Source organism: Bubalus kerabau, chromosome 8 (genome assembly GCF_029407905.1).
Source record: "Bubalus kerabau isolate K-KA32 ecotype Philippines breed swamp buffalo chromosome 8, PCC_UOA_SB_1v2, whole genome shotgun sequence".
Lineage (NCBI taxonomy): Eukaryota > Metazoa > Chordata > Mammalia > Artiodactyla > Bovidae > Bubalus > Bubalus kerabau.
The window spans coordinates 49,470,203-49,489,632 of record NC_073631.1 but is presented as its reverse complement, the minus strand read 5'-3'; the positions used below and the strand labels follow the sequence as shown (position 1 = coordinate 49,489,632).

Here is a 19,430-nt window from a genome sequence, read left to right as displayed (position 1 = left end):
GCCAACTTTTTCACTCTCTTTCACTTTCATCAAGAGGCTTTTGAGTTCCTCTTCACTTTTTGCCATAAGGGTGGTGTCATCTGCATATCTGAGGTTATTGATATTTCTCCCGGCAATCTTGAGTCCAGCTTGTGCTTCTTCCAGCCCAGTGTTTCTCATGATGTACTCTGCATAGAAGTTAAATAAGCAGGGTGACAATATACAGCCTTGATGTACTCCTTTTCCTATTTGGAACCAGTCTGTGGTTCCATGTCCAGTTGTAACTGTTGCTTCCTGACCTGCATATAGGTTTCTCAAGAGGCAGATCAGGTGGTCTGGTATTCCCATCTGTTTCAGAATTTTCCACCTTTTATTGTGATCCACACAGTCAAAGGTTTTGGCATAGTCAATAAAGCAGAAATAGATGTTTTTCTGGAACTCTCTTGCTTTTTCCATGATCCAGCAGATGTTGGCAATTTGATATCTTGTTCCTCTGCTTTTTCTAAAACCAGCTTGAACATCTGGAAGTTCACGGTTCATGTATTGCCGAAGCCTGGCTTGGAGCATTTTGAGCATTGCTTTACTAGCGTATGAGATGAGTGCAATTGTGCAGTAGTTTGAGCATTCTTTGGCATTGCCTTTCTTTGGGATTGGAATGAAAACTGACCTTTTCCAGTCCTGTGGCCACTGCTGAGTTTTCCAAATTTGCTGGCATATTGAGTGCAGCACTTTCACAGCATCATCTTGCAGGATTTGAAATAACTCCATTGGAATTCCATCACCTCCACTAGCTTTGTTTGTACTGATGCTTTCTAAGGCCCACTTGACTTCGCATTCCAAGATATCTGGCTCTAGGTGAGTGATCACACCATTGTGATTATCTGGGTCTTGAAGCTCTTTTTTGTACAGTTCTGTGTATTCTTGCCACCTCTTCTTTGTATCTTCTGCTTCTGTTAGGTCCATACCATTTCTGTCCTTTATCGAGCCCATCTTTGCATGAAATGTTCCCTTGGTATCTCTAATTTTCTTGAAGAGATCTCTAGTCTTTCCCATCCTGTTGTTTTCCTCTATTTCTTTGCATGATTGCTGAGGAAGGCTTTCTTATCTCTCCTTGCTATTCTTTGGAACTCTGCATTCAGATGCTTATATCATTCCTTTTCTCCTTTGCTTTTTACTTCTCTTCTTTTCACAGCTATTTGTAAGGTCTCCTCAGACAGCCGTTTTGCTTTTCTGCATTTCTTTTCCACGGGTATGGTCTTGATCCCTGTCTCCTGTACAGTGTCACGAACCTCCGTCCATAGTTCATCAGGCACTCTGTCTATCAGATCTAGTCCCTTAACTCTATTTCTGACTTCCACTGTATAATCATAAGGGATTTGATTTAGGTCATACCTGAATGGTCTAGTGGTTTTCCCTACTTTCCTCAATTTAAGTCTGAATTTGGCAATAAGGAGTTCATGATCTGAGCCACAGTCAGCTCCTGGTCTTGTTTTTGCTGACTGTATAGAGCTTCTCCATCTTTGGCTTCAAAGAATAGAATCAATCAGATTTCGGTGTTGACCATCTGGTGAAGTCCATGTGTAGAGTCTCTCTTGTGTTGTTGGAAGAGGGTGTTTGCTATGACCAGTGCGTTCTCTTGGCAAAACTCTATTGGCCTTTGCCCTGCTTCATTCCATATTCCAAGGCCAAATTTGCCTGTTACTCCAGGTGTTTCTTGACTTCCTACTTTTGCATTCCAGTCCCCTGTAATGAAAAGGACATCTTTTTTGGGTGTTAGTTCTAAAAGGTCTTGTAGGTGTTCATAAAACCGTTCAACTTGAGCTTCTTCAGCATTCCTGGTTGGGACATAGGCTTGGATTACTGTGATATTGAATGGTTTGCCTTGGAAACGAACCGAGATCATTCTGTCGTTTTTGAGATTGCATCCAAGTACTGCATTTCCGACTCTTTTGTTGACCATGATGGCTACTACATTTCTTCTAAGGGATTCTTGCCCACAGTAGGAGATATAATGGTCATCTGAGTTAAATTCACCCATTCCAGTCCTAGAATGTCGACGTTCACTCTTGCCACCTCCTGTTTGACCACTTCCAATTTGCCTTGATTCATGGACCTAACATTCCAGGTTCCCATGCAATATTGCCCTTTACAGCATCGGACCTTGCTTCTATCACCAGTCACATCCACAACTGGGTATTGTTTTTGCTTTGGCTCCAACCCTTCATTCCTTCTGGAGTTATTTCTCCACTGATCTCCAGCAGCATATTGGGCACTTACTGACCTGGGGCGTTCCTCTTTCAGTATCCTATCATTTTGCCTTTTCATACTGTTCATGGGTTCTCAAGGCAAGAAAACTGAAGTGGTTGGCCATTCCCTTCTCCAGTGGACCACATTCTGTCAGACCTCTCCACCATGACCTGTCCGTCTTGGGTGGCCCCACAGGGCATGGCGTAGTTTCATTGAGTTAGACAAGGCTGTGGTCCGTGTGATCAGATTGGCTAGTTTTCTGTGATTATGGTTTCAGTGCGTCTGCCCTCTGATGCCCTCTCACAACACCTACCGTCTTACTTGGGCTTCTCTTACCTTGGACATGCAAAGCACAGCAGCTGCTCCTTACCTTGGACGAGGTTGCCCCTCCTGACCTTGAATGTGGAGTGGCTCCTCTTAGCTCTCCTGAGCCCGTGCAGCCACCACTCCTTGGACGTGGGTTGCTCCTCTCGGCTGCCGCCCCTGACCTTGGACCTGGGGTAGCTAATTTTGTTTAATATTAGTTAAATGTCAGTAGTCACATGGAGCTAGTGCTGTGTTATTGGCCAGAGTGGATAGAGAATTTAGCTCATATGATCAGAGACCATGTCTGTTTCAGACACTTGTTTCTTTTGCAACTTTGTTTTCCAAACACATTAATTTCTTCATGTGTAAAATAAATATGAATGGTTGTGAGAAAAGTTTTCATCCTTCCAAGGATGCTGTGTTTCAAGTATCTTTTGCCTTAGTATCCATTACAACTTCCTAATTGTTAAAAAAAAATAGAATGTCTTTTTCTTATATATATTATTTCCTCATTTGTTGCTATATACTTGGTCATATTCATTTCTTTAGTCTGGTTTTATGCATTTTTTAAAAATGTGAGAATAAGTTTACAGTATCTCATTAGCAAACTCAAAAGGTACACTTGAATTTTTAGTTTTTGAAACTATGGAAGAGAAATCAGGACTGAGAATTTTGAGATTCATCGTATTGGACTTTTTTTTTTAAACACTCGACATCAGTTTGAGTTGTCATTGTTCTTTATTCTATTTCCACAATTACTTCAAATCCCCTTTTCCTTCCTTCAGTGTTTAAATCAGAAACTAGATAAGCAAGTTGTTTTTATTTTTTCCAAAGTGCGAATGTGGTTGAAAGTGAATAGGTTTAGGGCAGAAGAATGCTTAATTGTTCATTGTCTAGAGGCCATCGTACAGTTGTGCTAAGTGCCAAGTCACTTCAGTCATGTCTCACTCTTTCCAACCCTGTAACCTGCCAGGTTCCTCTCTCCGTGGGATTCTCCAGGCAAGAACACTGGAGTGGATTACCATTTCCCTCTCCAGGGAATTTTTCCCACCCAGGGATTGAACCTTCATTTTTTGTCAACTGCATTGACAGGCTGGTTCTTTACCACTCTTGCCACCTGGCGCTACAGTTTAAGCTTAGCAAAAATACTTGCAAATAAAGTTATTGGAATGCTGTAGTAATAAGGAATAATGGAAGGGTTGTACTATTGAGCCTTTAAGAGGGCCTAGGTAGGAGTCTGCAAACTGTAGAAGTCTGACTAAATACAGCCTGCCACCTGTGTTAGCATGGCCTGTCAGGTAAGATGGTTTTTATATTTTTAAGTGACTGAATAAATTCAGAAGAAAATTTTGTGACATATGGAAAGTATATAAAATTTGATTTTCAGTGTCCACAAATAAAGTTTTATTGAAGCACAGTCACACGCATTTGTTTTCATATTAAGTGTGTGCTTTTGTGCTATAACAAAGGCCATTTGCCTACAAAGTCTAAAATATTTGTCTGGTTCTTGCAGAAAGTTTGCCAGCCTCTGGTCAGAATGTTACTGAAAGATAGGGGAATATGAGACTGTAAGCTAAGTAGTTTTTTGAAAAGTAAGAGGCACATAACCAGTACTTAAAGCCTTAAATGGAAATACACTCATAGTGAGTCAACAAATGTGTATGAAGTGAGAGATGAATATGGGTTTTTTCTTCACAGAGCCTGAGTTCTGATAGAAAACTTGACAGGTGAATGCAAATTTCTGCAGGTTTTGTGGCCTTTACTTGCTCCTGTTAAAATTTAAGACTCTGGTACTGCTGAAATACTGTCTTCATTGTAATTTATCATAAGTTTTATGCATGTTTGCTATTTGGCAGTAGCTCCTTTGAGTCACATGTGGCACCTAAGGCCTCCTCATAGGTTTCTACTTACCTGACTTAAGCATCTCTTACAGCTTCCTACAGGTATTTTTTTTTTTAATGAACTTGTGAACACATCTTGCCCTCAAGATTCTCCGAGAGTAATTCTAGGCTTAAAGAAATTATTTTTCAGTTCCTTAGCAAAGGCATGTTCTTGTTCAGTCACAAACTCATGTCTCACCCATTGTGGCCACACAGACTGCTGCAATGCAGGCTTCCCTGTCCTTCACTATCTCCTGGAGTTTGCTCAAACTCATGTCCATTGATTCGGTATTGCCATCCAACCATCTCATCCTCTGTCACCCACTTCTTCTCTTGCCCTCAATCTTTCCCAGCATCAAAATCGTCTCCATGAGTTGGTTCTTCACATCAGGTGGCCAGAGTGTTGGAGCTTCAGCACCAGTCCTTCCAATGAATATTCAGAGTTGATCTCCTTCAGAATGGACTGGTTTGATCTCCTTGCAATCCAAGGGACTCTCAAGAGTGTTCTCCAGTGCCACAGTTCAAAAGCATCAGTTGTCTAGGTTTGTCATAGGTTTTCTTCTGTGGACCAAGTGTCTTTTAATATCATGGCTGCAGTCACCATCTGCAGTGATTTTGGAGGCTAAGAAAATAAAGTCAGTCACGGTTTCCGTTTTATCCCCCATCTATTTGGCATAAAGTAATGGGACTGCAACAGAGAGTTGCAGAAAAACATCTACTTCTGCTTTATTGACTATGCCAAAACCTTTGACTGTGTGAATCACCACAAATAGTGGAAAATTCTGAAAGAGGTGGGAATACCAGACTACCTGACCTGCCTCTTGAGAAATCTGTATGCAGGTCAGGAAGCAACAGTTAGAACTGGACATGGAAAAACAGACTGATTCCAAATAGGGAAAGGAGTACATCAAGGCTGACATCATATTGTCACCCTGCTTATTTAACTTTTATGCAGAGTACATCATGAGAAACGCTGGGCTGGATGAATCACAAGCTGGAATCAAGATTGCCGGGAGAAATATCAATAACCTCAGATATGCAGATGACACCACCCTTATGGCAGAAAGTGAAGAAGACTAAAGAGCCTCTTGATGAAAGTGAAAGAGGCTTAAAACTCAACATTCAGAAAACGAAGATCATGGCATCTGGTCCCATCACTTCATGGCAAATAGATGGGGAAACAGTGGAAACAATGACAGACTTTATTTTGGGGGGCTCCAAAATCACTGCAGATGGTGATTGCAGCCATGAAATTAAAAGACACCTGCTCCTTGGAAGAAAAATTATTACCAACCTAGACAGCATATTAAGAAGCAGAGACATTACTTTGCCAACAGAGGTCCATCTGGTCAAAGCTATGGTTTTTCTAACAGTCATATATGGATGTGAAAGTTGGACTATAAACAAGGCTGCTGCTGCTCCTGCTGCTAAGTTGCTTCAGTCGTGTCCGACTCTATGCGACCCCATAGACAGCAGCCCACCAGGCTCCCCCGTCCCTGGGATTCTCCAGGCAAGAACACTGGAGTGGGTTGCCATTTTCTTCTCCAATGCAGGAAAGTGAAAAGTGAAAGTGAAGTCCCTCAGTCGTGCCCAACTCTTAGCGACCTCATGGACTGCAGCCTACCAGGCTCCTTTGTCCATGGGTTTTTCCAGAGTGCCTAAGAATTGATGCTTTTGAACTGTGGCGCTGGAGAAGACTCATGAGAGTCCCTTGGACTGCAAGGAGATCCAACCAGTCTGTCCTAAAAGAAATCAGTCCTGAATATTCATTGGAAAGACTGATGTTGAAGCTGAAATTCCAGTACTTTGGCCTTCTGATGCGAAGAACTGACTCATTGGAAAAGACCCTGATGCTTGGAAAGATTGAAGGCAGGAGGAGAAGGGGATGACAGAAGATGAGATGGTTGGATGGCACCACCGACTCAATGGACATGAGTTTGAGTAAACTCCAAGAGTTGGTGATGGACAGGGAGGCCTGGTGTGCTGCAGTCCGTGGGGTTGCAAGGAGTCGGACACGACTGAGTGACTGAACTGAACTGAATGGGACTGGATGCCATGATGTTAATTTTTTGAATGTTGAGTTTTAAGCCAGCTTTTCAGTCTTCTCTTTTACCTTTATCAAGAGACTCTTTAGTTCCTCTTCTCTTTCTGCCATTAGGGTGGTGTCATCTGCATATCCGAGGTTATTGATACTTCTTCCAGCAAATGCTTGCCATTCATCCAACTCAGCATTTCGCGTGATGTACTCTGCATATAAGTTAAATAAGGAGGATGGCAGTATTCCACCTTGACATACTCCTTTCCCAAAATTGAACCAGTCTGTTGTTCCATGTCCAGTTCTTGCTTCTTGACCTGCTTACAGGTTACTTACTTACAATACTTACTCTGTTTCTCAGGAGGCAGGTCAGGTGGTCTGGTATTCTCATCTCTTTAAGAATTTTCCACACTTTGTTGTGTTCCACACAGTCAAAGGCTTTAGCATAGTCAATAAAGCAGAAGTAGATGTTTTTTTGGAATTCCCTTGCTTTTTCTATGATCCAGCAGATATTGGCAATTTGATCTCTGTTTCCTCTGCCTTTTCTAAATCCACCTTGTACCTCTGGAAGTTTTCGGTTCGTGTATTGAAGCCTAGTTTGAAGGATTTTTAGCGTTACCTTGCTAGCCTGTGAAATAAGTGCAATTGTGGGGTAATTGGAACATTTTTGGCATTGCCCTTCTTTGGGATTGAAATGAAAACTGACCTTTTTCAGTCCTGTGGCCACTGCTGAGTTTTCCAAGTTTGGTGGCATATTGAGTGCAGCACTTTAACAGCATATCTTTTAGGATTTGAAATAGCTCAACTGGAATTCCATCAGCTCCTCTAGCTTTGTTTCAAATAATATGGAGAGCTCTGAAATAACTTTTGTTTATATGGATTATGTTTATCAATACTCTATTAAAATTTTAAATTGAGTTAAAAATTTATTTATAAGTAAGTTTATTGTTACTTAAAAATGATGGCATCATAGTCACATTAATACCATTTTAAAAAGAAAAGTAACTTTTCCAAAATAAACATTTACTGAGAAAAATGGCATTGTTTTACATTTTTTACAAGACTCAGTATTTGACTTAACAGAAGACGGTTGGATTCTCACATTTACTTCTTCTTTCGGTCTATTGTGAGGTACTGTTTGAAGTATATGTGAAGGAAATCTGGCCCTGGACAGATTTATTGTTAGGAAAATGTGTTTTTAGAGCCTTTCACAAAACTGTGGATATTTTTTGTTATCACACTGAAACTTGGCAAATGTTAAAACAAAGGTTGGTGGAAGAAAGATTGTATTGTGGAATCTGAACCCATATTGATGGACTTAGCATAAGTCTTGTTACTTAAAAATGTTAATTTTTGTCATCAGCTACAAATACTTTTATCTGTTTTTCTTTAATTGGTAGGCTTGCTTCACTCACTTTTTAAGAAGATGTCTACCATACCCAAGTGTGAATAAGTACAGTTTGTATATATGTTCTTTTAAGTATAAGTGATGTGTCATGAAAAAAGTAGCTTGTTTAGCTGACAACTCGGTGGTCAGAATGCTTTTTCTTGAGTGATAATGAATGATAATATGATATCATACTATTCTATGATAATATTTTTGTGAGCAGCAGTAGTTTTTGGTGTGTATTCTGTCACAGAATTTTAAAAGTATAAGGGTGAAGATTAAAACTGTATCTTTTTTACTTCTTCATTAAAGACTGTCTTAAGTGAAAAGCCTATTTTTTAAAAAACAGTGTTGACGTTTACACTGACTAGTACAGGTAGGGATTGTTGTGTTGATTCCTGCTAAGGCGCTGGCATTTTTATCTACCACTGTTAGTGCACCGTCAGTTGAAGAAAGCAAACAGCATTTTAGTAGTAGTCTGAGGGCCCACAGGAGTCCCTTAAAGTACGTCATCTGAACATAATCAGGTTTGCTTCTTTCTAATTTATGTGTGTTTTGTTTGGGCCCTGCTTTGAGAACTGCTGTTGAACAATCTCACTCAGTATTCGAGACTCAGTTATTACTGAATTTTTCTGGAAATCTCAGTTTGATTTTTTTCTTCCTTCAGTATTTTGTTAGAGTTTTTAGTACAATGTGATGATGTGAACTTCTTGAGAATATATACTTGGTGCATAGTCCCTGGATCATAGTATATGACCAAAAAAATGCTTGTGGAATGATTGAGGTAGTTGACACAGATATTTAAGAGAACTTCTAGCCTGAAATCTTTACCAAAAGAAAAAATGGCCCTGTATACCTCCTCTGTGTAGAATTCGTGAAGAAATGTTTTTGCTCATAGAACATTAAGTATTATGTACAATGATGACCCACAGTTATACTACATAAAAGATAAAATTGTACTTACTAGTCTGTGTGTGAGAATAGGACTTCCATTACTAGTTAATGCAGAAATGGATCAAAGGAGCAAGTTTGAATATCTCTGTTGAAAACCCTTTTAAATTAGGAATAGAAAGACCCTTCCTTAAAATCATTTTACAAGGGGACTTCCTGGCAGTCTAATGGTGAAGAGTGTTCTTCCAAGGCAGGGAACATGAGTTCCATCCCTGGTCAGGAAACTAAGATCCCACATACCTCATGACATGGGCCCCCACTGCCCCCCTGAAAATAAAATAATCAGTCTTAACCTGATAGACTTGGTCTTATTAAATGTTGTAAATATACCATTCCCATTAAAATTAGGAAACAGATTGGGTTGACAACAGTTGCTTGGTGTTAATTCTGTTAGTGCAGTCAGATAAAATACTAAACTAAACATACACAAATTAGAAATGAGCATAGTTTATTTATTTTCAGGTTATATGTCTACTTGAAAAATTTGAGAACATTTTGAAAATTATAATCATCAAAAAGAGTTGAAGAAAATTATCTGTTGTAAATAGAAAAAATCAAATTTTAAAAGTATTTCAGGAGTAATTTATTGGACATATAATGAAAAACCCTATTTACAAAAGGATCTCAAAGTTATGATTTCTCTTTTGTAATTGAGGTCATTTATGCAGATAAATAATTTGGACAAGTTTTTTACTTAGAACATGGACATTTAATGTCAGTGCTTTTAGCTTGAGACTCTTAGGTGAGACCTGTTATTTGAATAAATTTGTTACAGAATTTTTAAAAGATAAAGTTTTAAGTCAACTCTTATTTCTGCCTCATAATACTTTCAGATTAGTGCTTTGTTTATCTTAAAACATTTTTAGAACCTCCAATTAAAATAAATTTATATTAAAAAAACATTTTTAGGTTTTAATTACAGGAATTATATTGAAAAGCATTTTCATAACATTTCTTTTTTAAAGTTTTTTTGGTTTTGAGAAGTTTCAAACTTAGAATTTGAGCTAATAGCATATCAAATCCCAAGCATCTCTTAACCTAAATTAAAAAAAATTACTAGTTTTGCTCAATTCTATTCCCCCCCCCCCTTTTGTGAATGTTTTAAAGCATGTATCAGGTATATTATTTCACTCCTATATACTTCCATATGAATGCTGCCATAAGAAAATACTATAGACTGGGTGGCATGAACAATAGACATGTATTTTCTCACATTTCTAGAGGATAGAAGTCATAGATGAGGGTGCCAGCATGGCTGGGTTCTGGTGAGGGCCATCCTCCTGGTTTGCAGATGGCTTTCTTGCAGAATTCTCACTGTGGGGGAGAGAGTAAATTCTCAGATTTATCTTCTTTTAAGGGCACTAATCCTCTCATAAGAGCCGTATGCTCATGATCTCATCTGAACCTAATTATTTACCATAGGCCCCATCTCCAAATACTGTCACAGTGTTGGTTTTGGGTTTCAGTGTATGAATTTTGGGTTGAGGAGATGGGACACAATTCAGTTCATAGCTGTATCTATAAGACTTGTTTATGTTCTTATACATAATTCCAATGCTTTATCGTACCTAACCGAATTAATAAAAATCTTTGTTGTCATCTAAAACCCAATCTATATTCACCTTTCCACAGTTACTTAAAGGTTTTTTTTTTTTTTTAAAGTGGATTTGTTAAAATTGGGATCCAGAAATAAGTCTATGTGTTCCGTTCTTATGCTTTTCAAATCTAGGTAACTAAAAGAATGATTTTAAAAGCAGTGCAGTGGGACAACTGACTTTTTATTCCATCAACAGTTGTGTAAAGAACACAATGAGGAAGGAGAGGGGGGAGGGACTGCTGTGGAGTAAAAGTTACTTAAAATGTAACAGAAATCAACCTAATATGTGAGCCCCCCTTTGGATCTTTATGTTAATAGCTCAGTTGTAAAAAGGTGGCAATATCATGAGTTCTCTAGCTCCAATAGTCTAGAAAATAGGAGCATATAAACATTTGAGTTGTGAAGAAGAAAAATTCTGAAAGTATCAATGTTTTAAATAAGCATTTTTGTAGTTCCGATAGGTTTATAACAGTCCTAACACACTAATGAAAATTTTATGTGAGGATATTGTTAAAAGCTAAGGTACTGTTAACTCATGATACAGCTTTAGAAATTTCTCCAAAGCTGAATTCATCACAGTAGTTTTATAAAATTTTACAGAGAACACTAAGATATTTTTGACTGTAGTGAATATTTGAGGTGAAATGACATTATCCAAATATAATTTTAACCAGTAGGTGGCAACAAATCAATATCTGAATTTAGTTTTAAAAAATTGTTAGAGAAATTGTTTGTCATTGACAAGGTACATTTGATTTTTCCCCACAAATATTTTGTGCTGATATCTTTAATATATGATTTTTAATTTGAAAAATTAATATAGATTTTATTTTATATGCTATGCATAGTGCATTGTAAAGGTGTGATTGATTTTTGATAGTTGAATGATTATAGTTGCATTTAAAAACTGAGCAGTATTGCAGTTACTTGGTTTATTACTTGATAGAAACCAGTAATCAATGATTTGAAGAACTATTTTTTTGCCTTGCATTTTTTAAAGTTTAATAATATTTAAATTAATGCAAATAAGTTTATGCTGTTAAGGAAAACTTCATAGAACTGTGTGACAGAAAAAATTGGGGAAAATCAGTGTTTATCAGTAAGGGTTATATTTCTGTGGCTATTGTAATGTAAATTCTCTAGATCTATTGGCATTTTTATCAGCTATACCTAACAGCGTTGCATCAGAAAGTTTGACACATGACACAAGAGTTGTAGCATCCTGGTGAAGTTTTCCAGTGACTCAGTTCCTTATTTTGTTGATGGATATGTGTATATTTTCTTCTTCCTGTTTCTTTCTTATAAAACTCTATGAAAATGGATTGGCAGGGTTACACCAGAAAATTAATGGAGTAACTTTGGAAGTAGAAGAGGAGGTTGGGGTTCAAGAGTTTGCTTTAAAGAGTTAACTTAGCTATTTTTTGTAATATTAGCAGTTGTCCATTCTGAAGAGGGAGAATGAATCTTTGTTAAAGTACTGTTTGTTTTTTTCTGTGTCATTTGAATTAAAACAGACACAGTTGAATGTAAATAATTCTGATGAGAGCAACTAGTGATTATAAAACGTTAATTGTGATTTCATATTAAAAATGTAAAGATATATACATCTTGCATTTTGTCCATTATCTGTATATATAAACTAAATGTCATTATTTGATACTTGATAGAGTAAACATTTTGGGGTATTATTAAGTCTGTACTCATCTTTTTGATGTAAATTTAATGCATCATAATTTATATGGATAGACATTTGTAGGATTTTGGTAGTTTCTTATTTTTTATTTTATGAATGTAACTTCTGTACATATCTTTTGTGCAGTTATTATCCCTTTTTTTAAAAATTGAAGTATAGTTGATTTATAATGCTGTATTTTTGCTCTCCAGTGAAGTAATTCAGTTATATATACAGTCTTTTTAAAATATTCTTTTCTGTTACGGTTTATCATAGGATATCGAATATAATTCTCCATGCTATAAGTAGGACCTTGCTGCTTATCCATTCTATATATAGAAGCTTACATTTAGATTGTCTTTGTAAAGGGTCAGGTAATGTATAATTCTGCTGATTGTGTGTATGTACTGCCCTGTCCCCATCCCTGGCAACTTTTGGCTTCATACTTGAGTTAATTTTGTTAGTTGGATAAATGCAGGTGGCCGTCAAGAATGTACTTTACTCACTTAATGATGTATTGTGTAGGAACTTGTGTGCTTCTTCATACTTTAAATGCCATCTTATGTAACTTACCTTTGTTTGGTTTTCTCATTTACGGTAACCCTGGGTTCTTGGCTGCCTGTGGCCTTTGCACTGCTGTTTTACTTACCCTTCATTTGGCTAGTTTCTTTCTTTCTTTTAATATTAAAAAAAATTATTTGTGCTAGATCTTAGTTGCAGCACTGGGATCTTCAATCTTGGTGTGTGGCATGTGGGATTTTTTAATTGCGGCATGTGAGATCTGATTCCCTAATCAGGAATCTAACTCAGGGCCCCTATATTGGGCACAGAATCCCAGCCACTCAACCACCAGGGAAATCTCTTGGCTGGTTTCTTGTTCCTCCTTGCATCAGCTTTGATGTGCTTTAAGAGAATTTTATAACCATTGCACCTACAGTGCCTCTTCAGTTGTGTTCTCTTGTAGCAGTGCGTCTTTTCCTCTGTAGTGTTTACAGGAAAATTCCATTGCTTTTTATGCTTTTTGCCCATCTGCCTACTAGACTTGAGCTCTGTGAGAACAAGGGCCTATGTAAACCCTATGCGCTCTATGCAAACCCTACAAAATTTCAGGGCCTACAGCACTGCTTGAAATGTTGTGCACATTTAATAAATAGTTGTTGAATGAGTGAACTTGAAAGATTTAAGATTTACATGTCAGAACTCATTTAACTGTCTTCTGTTCTTTTGTATTAATGAATATTTCTCTCCAAAGTTAGAGTATGCGCTCAGGATCAAAATTTTGTTTTATGAATTATTCTTTATGTTTAGCTCTCTGACACATCTGGAAGTTATTGTAGAATGTCGTGTTAGGTATAATCCAGAGTGATAATGTAATACTCGTTTGCTGTAAACTGCACTTACTGTGCATTTCTTATTGTTAGTTACCGAGGACTTAAAATGTAAATCTGTAGAGAAACCATTTTATTCCAATGATTAATATCTTTACTGTTTCAAGAGAAAAATCTATTTTTTGTTATTGATTTTTTTTTTTTTTGGCCACGTGGCTTGGATTTTAATTCTCTCCCAGGAATTGAACCCAAAGCCTCTGCAGTGCAAGTGTGAAGTGCTAAGCACTGGACCACCAGGGACTTCCCTGGAAAAATCTTTTAAGCTAATAGATTTTGAATTAGCATGGTAGCATGAATATATAATAATTACCATTTGTTGGGGGCCAGCGTGAGGCACTCCGCCCATGGCAAAGGTCATGAGGAAGGAGGCTCGACATACGCAAAGGCGGGATCGAGCCTCAGGAGTCCCCCTGGAAATTCTCGAGCATCTACCCTCATAACCAGAGCCTGCCTACTTTACTACTTTGTGCTCCCACCTACACCTCTGACTTTACGGGGGGCTGTCCCCCACCACCTCTTTCGGAGAAGGAGTTAACTTAGAGCTCCAGTTAATAATAATTCCTGGGCGTGACAGGAGTGTTTCAACTTACAAACTCCTCTGAAGGTTCTCTAGCCTGCCTGACAGGCTTGTCCGGCCACATGTGATTGCTCACAGCCTCCCAACCGTGAGAGGCATGAGATGCTTTAAACCTTCTAAAAACAGGTTCTTTAGAGAAGTTAGAAAATTATTAGTATAAGTATAATGGGCTGATTAGAAATTGTATTGGTGAAGGGTTTTTCATTTGTTGAGTCAATGTTTACTGCTAAGTCTCCACATCCCCTGCCCTTATACACATTAATGAATATATAGAAGAAATAAGTATTAACCTTTGATATAAATCACGTTAGACCTTAGGCCAAGTAAATTCTTTCCTTAACTAAAACCCACTACACCCTCACCCTATAGGAATGTAACTTTATTTGAGTGACGTCTGTTTTAAGAATAATCACCCTTGGAGAAAAAAGTGTTCTGGTTGACTGACCCCTGTCACAAGGAGAGGGTCATAAATTGTCAGCAGGGACCCCTGGCCAGAAGATGATGTAACACCCCTAAGACCTTTGTATACATTTGTATGAAGCACCTGACTTTAACAAAAGTCAGGACTGCTGTCCCCGTGTGACTTTTGTATAACATCTCAGTGTATAAAAACAGACTCTGGAAAATAAAGAATTGGGATCAGTTCCTCGAAAGACTGGTCTCCCCATGTCTCTCTCTCACTCTGGCTGAGTCTCCATCTGGAGCGCGGAAAACCCACCATTGCTTACGAATTATGCCTGGGCTTCTAAGATCCGACCGGGGAGGCCTCAGTGTCTCCTCTCCTTCGGGAGAACGGAAGGATGCCTGCGGCCTACGTAAGTGGTGCAAGCTTCTTGTCTTGAAGTTTTATTGGTCTCCCGCGTAAACCAAGTTACTCAGCCTCTTTTCTCCACTGAATTTTCCTACTGAGCTATCCTCATTCTATTACTCTTTATATCTTTGATGAATAAATAATTAAATAGGTTGCCAATGCCGTCCCCGCTTCGAATACCCTGGATCAGCCAGGGCTGGACCCCAGCAACCATTTAAATTATTTACTTTTTATCAAACCCATCTAAACTTTACCATCAAAGGAGCAAGTTACAGAAAATATGTAGTTTCAGCCTGTGTTTCATATAAGCTCTAAATTTATAGTATTGTCCTTTTCACATTTGGGTAGGTTTCATGTTTTTAGGTTAAGTAGTACTTTGTATTTCATTCTACAACTTTATTCTTTGCTCAGCTGTTTGAGAGTATGTTATAGACATACTGACTTCACCCCTAAGTAATTCAGCATGTCTCCTAAGAACAGAGACTTTTCCTACAATTCAGTCACAATGCAAGTGTGACTCTCAGGAAATTTAGTCTTGGTAGTACAGCATTTTCATCTCATGTAGCTGTTGTGTGCTCAGTTGTGTCTGACTCTTTGCGACGTCATAGACCAGCCTGCCAGGCTCCTCTGCCCATGGGATTTCCTAGGCAAGAGTACTGGAGTGGGTTGCCATTTCCTGCTCCAGGGGATCTTCCCGGCCCAGGCCCACGTCTCCTGCACTGGCAGGTAGATTCTTTACTACTGAGCCACCAGGGCAGCCTCTGTGCGCGTGTGTGTGTGTGTACCCATAAAATTTAAATCCAAGATTACACATTGCGTTTAGTTGTCATGTTTCTTAGTTCTCCTTGATATAGAGTAGTACTTCTGAAATTCTCTATGATGAAGGACCAGTTTTTCCTTTTTTCCATTTTCTATGAACCTGTAAATTTGTAAAATATTTTTATTGTATAATTGTATTTTATTATATGTATCTTTATAAAATACAGTAAAAAAATTCTTAGGAAAACAAAATGAAAGAAATAAAGACTTAGAAATGTAACTTATTTTAAAAATTAGATTCTACTATGAAGTTGTTTTAAAAATCCCTGAACTGTAATTTTTTTTCTAAACGGTCATGAGAGTTTAAAGAAGTCCAGGCCAGTTGTTTTATAGGTGCATCTTTTCATTTAGATTTGAGTGGTTGTTTTGTCATGATAAAAATCAGATTAAATACTTTGACAAGAATACAGCATAGAGGATTTTATATCCTTCTCAGTGCCTCACAGATGGGGGTACGTAAGTACTACAAATGTTAATAACCACTTGATTAAAATGGTATCTTCTAGATTTTTTGATATTGTAGTGGTTTCTTTTCCCTTTTAAAATTAGTAAGATACTTTGAGACTGTTTGAATAGCTGTTCTTTTATTTATACTGTGGCTTTAATATACTACGATGTTTCTTGCCTGATTGAGTCAGCTGTGGGTTGCAGGTGATAAATGTCTAATTGTTATTCTTTTACCTTGACTAGTTGTCATTCTTTTGAAGAGAAGAGCTTTTTCTGGTCTAACAGAGTTTTTAAGCCACCGAGTAAGAGACAAGCCCTGTCTTTTTCTTTTCTGCAGCATGAATGTCTGACATGAAGATAGAATTGGATATTTGTATTGGACATCTCCCACTTCCCTTTCTTTATTTTTTCTATTATTGCTCTTTGTTCTGTTTCCTAGTGTTCTTTGTTTTCCCTGAACTCCCTGGTTCAGAACTGTATCTAGGTCTGTGAGGGCTCTAGCTCCTTAAAATATCTACCTGTCTCCTTTTTTTTTCTCACTGTCAAAATTGATTTATTCAGTCCGCATTAATGCATGAGGTTTTGTTGTTTTCTTTAACTTTTCATATCTGTTTGTATTTTAAGAGATTTCTAATAAGGTGAGTGAATAGATTAGATGACTACTAGCCAGAGTGACATGGTGAAATATGAAGGAAAAAAAAAAATTTGTAGGGGGTGGTTAATGCTGGGAAGCAGCCCATCCTGTGATCAATGTCATGTAGGCTCGTTTCTGATACTGGGACCCTAAGTCACGCCTTTTTTGTTGTTAATACCTTTTACTACTGGACTGCAGATTAATTTAAAGCCCCTCACCCCTAATCTCCTGTATGATCCCAGTCTATTTGTATGATGTTGTCGTTACAAAGGTCTGTATAGTCCAAGCTATCGTTTTCCCAGTAGTCATATACGGATGTGAGATTGAACCATAAAGAAAGCTGAGCACTGAAGAATTGATGCTTTTGAACTGTGGTGTTGGAGAAGACTCTTGAGAGTCCCTTGGACAACAAGGAGATCAAACCAGTCAATCCTAAAAGAGATCAGTCCTGAATATTGACTGGAAGGACTGATGCTGAACCTGAAGCTCCAGTGCTTTGTCTACCCGATGCAAAGAACTAACTCTCTGGAAAAGACCCTGATGCTGGGAGGGATTGAAGGTAGGATGATAAGGGGACGACAGAGGATGAGATGGTGGGATGGCATCACCGACTCAATGAACATGAGTTTGAGCAAACTCTGGGAGGTGGTGATGGACAGGGAAGCCTGGCATACTGCAGTCCATGGGGTCACAAAGAGGCAGACACAACTGAGTGACTGAACTGAGCCAAGAGGTAGATACAGTTATTTGTGTGGCTCCTTTGGAAAGTAACAGTCTGTATATCTGGTATCTTCTAGAAGAAACTCTTGTATGAGAGTTCTTTAACTCATCCAAATTTAGTACATCTGTCTTCCTCCTATTCATCAAATATTAGGGACTTGGTATAAGTGGGCATTGCTTGGCACTGGGGGTACAATAATGGGCAAGCAGATGTGGCCTTACCCCCAGCATAGTGTATTCTATTGGGGAGTCAGATGAGTAAGACAGTTACACTTCTCAAAGTGAATGAAGAGTGATGGGAGTAGAATAAGATGCTATGGGAAAACTACCTGAATTTGGCATGGAAAAGGAGCATTTCTTGAAGACCAGGATGTTGGGGAGAGGTGAAAAATCAGGACACTATGGCACTTCTTCTGTGAACAACCAGAGAGTAAGTATTTTTGACTTTTCTGGTCACATCTCTGTTGCAGCTACTTGACCCTGTGATTGTAGTGCAAAATTGGCCATAGACAGTGAAAAAATGAATGAGTGTGGTAATGTTTGAGTCAGACTTTATTTCTGGACAGTGTACTTTGAATTATGTTTAATTTTCAGGTGTAATGAAATATTCTTTTTATTTAATTTTTCCCCCCTCACAACCATTTAAAAATGTAAAAACCAGCCATTAAAAAGAATACATTTGAATCAGTTCCAATGAGGTGGATGAAACTGGAGTCTCTTATACAGAGTGAAGTAAACCAGAAAGAAAAACACCAAGACAGTCTACTAATGCATATATATGGAATTTAGAAAGATGGTAATGATAACCCTGTATGCAAGACAGCAAAAGAGGCACAGATGTATAGAACAGTCTTTTGGACTCTGTGAGAGAGGGCGAGGGTGGGATGATTTGGGAGAATGGCATTGAAACATGTATATTGTTATATATGAAATGAATTGCCAGTCCAGGTTCAATGCAGGATACAGGATACCTGGGGCTGGTGCACTGGGATAACCCAGAGGGATGGGACGGGGAGGGAGGTGGAAGGGGGGTTCAGGATGGGGAACACGTGTACACCCGTGGCAGATTCATGTTGATGTATGGCAAAACCAATACAATATTGTAAAGTAATTAGCCTCCAATTAAAGTAAATAAATTTATATTAAAAAAAACTGGAAGTAAAAATTAAAATCAATAATTAACAACAACAAAAAAGTAAAAACCATTTTTAGCTCACATGTAAGAAAAACAGATGGTGGGCTGTAGGTTCCTAAATCCTGGAACATGGTGCTAAAAATCCTGTTATCAATTCTATAAAAATGATGCTGTTATGTCATATATCTGTGGTCAGTGCATGTGTTAGTTTGTTAGTAAGATACACATTTGTAGGTAGGGTTGAAAACTATGGTATTTCTGCGCCTCTTGCTATTTTTTGAAACATTTCCATAATTCTTTAAGTTGAAAGTAAAGGATGTTGAATATTAATGAAAGGTATACATGCAGAGACACTTGCCTGGTATAATTAATAGTAAATTTAGAAGGCCCTGATTTCAGTCATGATCTTGTCAGTTATTGGCTTTGTAATATTGAGCAGGTCATTACACTTTTCTGAGCCTTGTTTGTGAAAAAGAGAAGCTTAACACAGATACTGCTCAGAATTACTGTAAATAATAGCATACTTTAAAGCACCATGTAGTGTCAATATCTTAAAGTTACACAGCCATTTCTATTATCTTCACATACCATATAGGTGTAAGATGGCATTGTGATTGATTAGTTTATGTCATTAAGATGTGTTCTTGAAGAATTCAGGCATCATGCAGATATTCAGTGTTTGCTATGTGTTAGGTACTATTCTAGGTGTTTGAAGATACAACAGTAAACAGAAATTGTTCTGTCCTTGTGGGTTATAAATCGATGTGATATAGTATCAGTCATAAGTGCTGTGGGGATGGTGGATGAGGAAGAAACTGGGAAACTGCCTCTGGAAATGATGTTTG

At 38.0% G+C, this 19,430-nt stretch overlaps 1 protein-coding gene and 2 pseudogenes across 13 annotated transcripts in view; all 3 read left to right on the top strand.

The window, feature by feature from the left end:
- Positions 1-19,430, top strand: part of SRPK2 (SRSF protein kinase 2) — a 248,944-nt gene that overhangs the window by 29,787 nt on the left and 199,727 nt on the right. The window lies entirely within an intron of this gene.
- The window catches only part of LOC129659108 (60S ribosomal protein L23a-like), a 147,654-nt pseudogene that overhangs the window by 29,257 nt on the left and 98,967 nt on the right, over positions 1-19,430 (top strand).
- The window catches only part of LOC129658792 (PRELI domain containing protein 3B-like), a 41,256-nt pseudogene continuing 25,644 nt past the window's right edge, over positions 3,819-19,430 (top strand).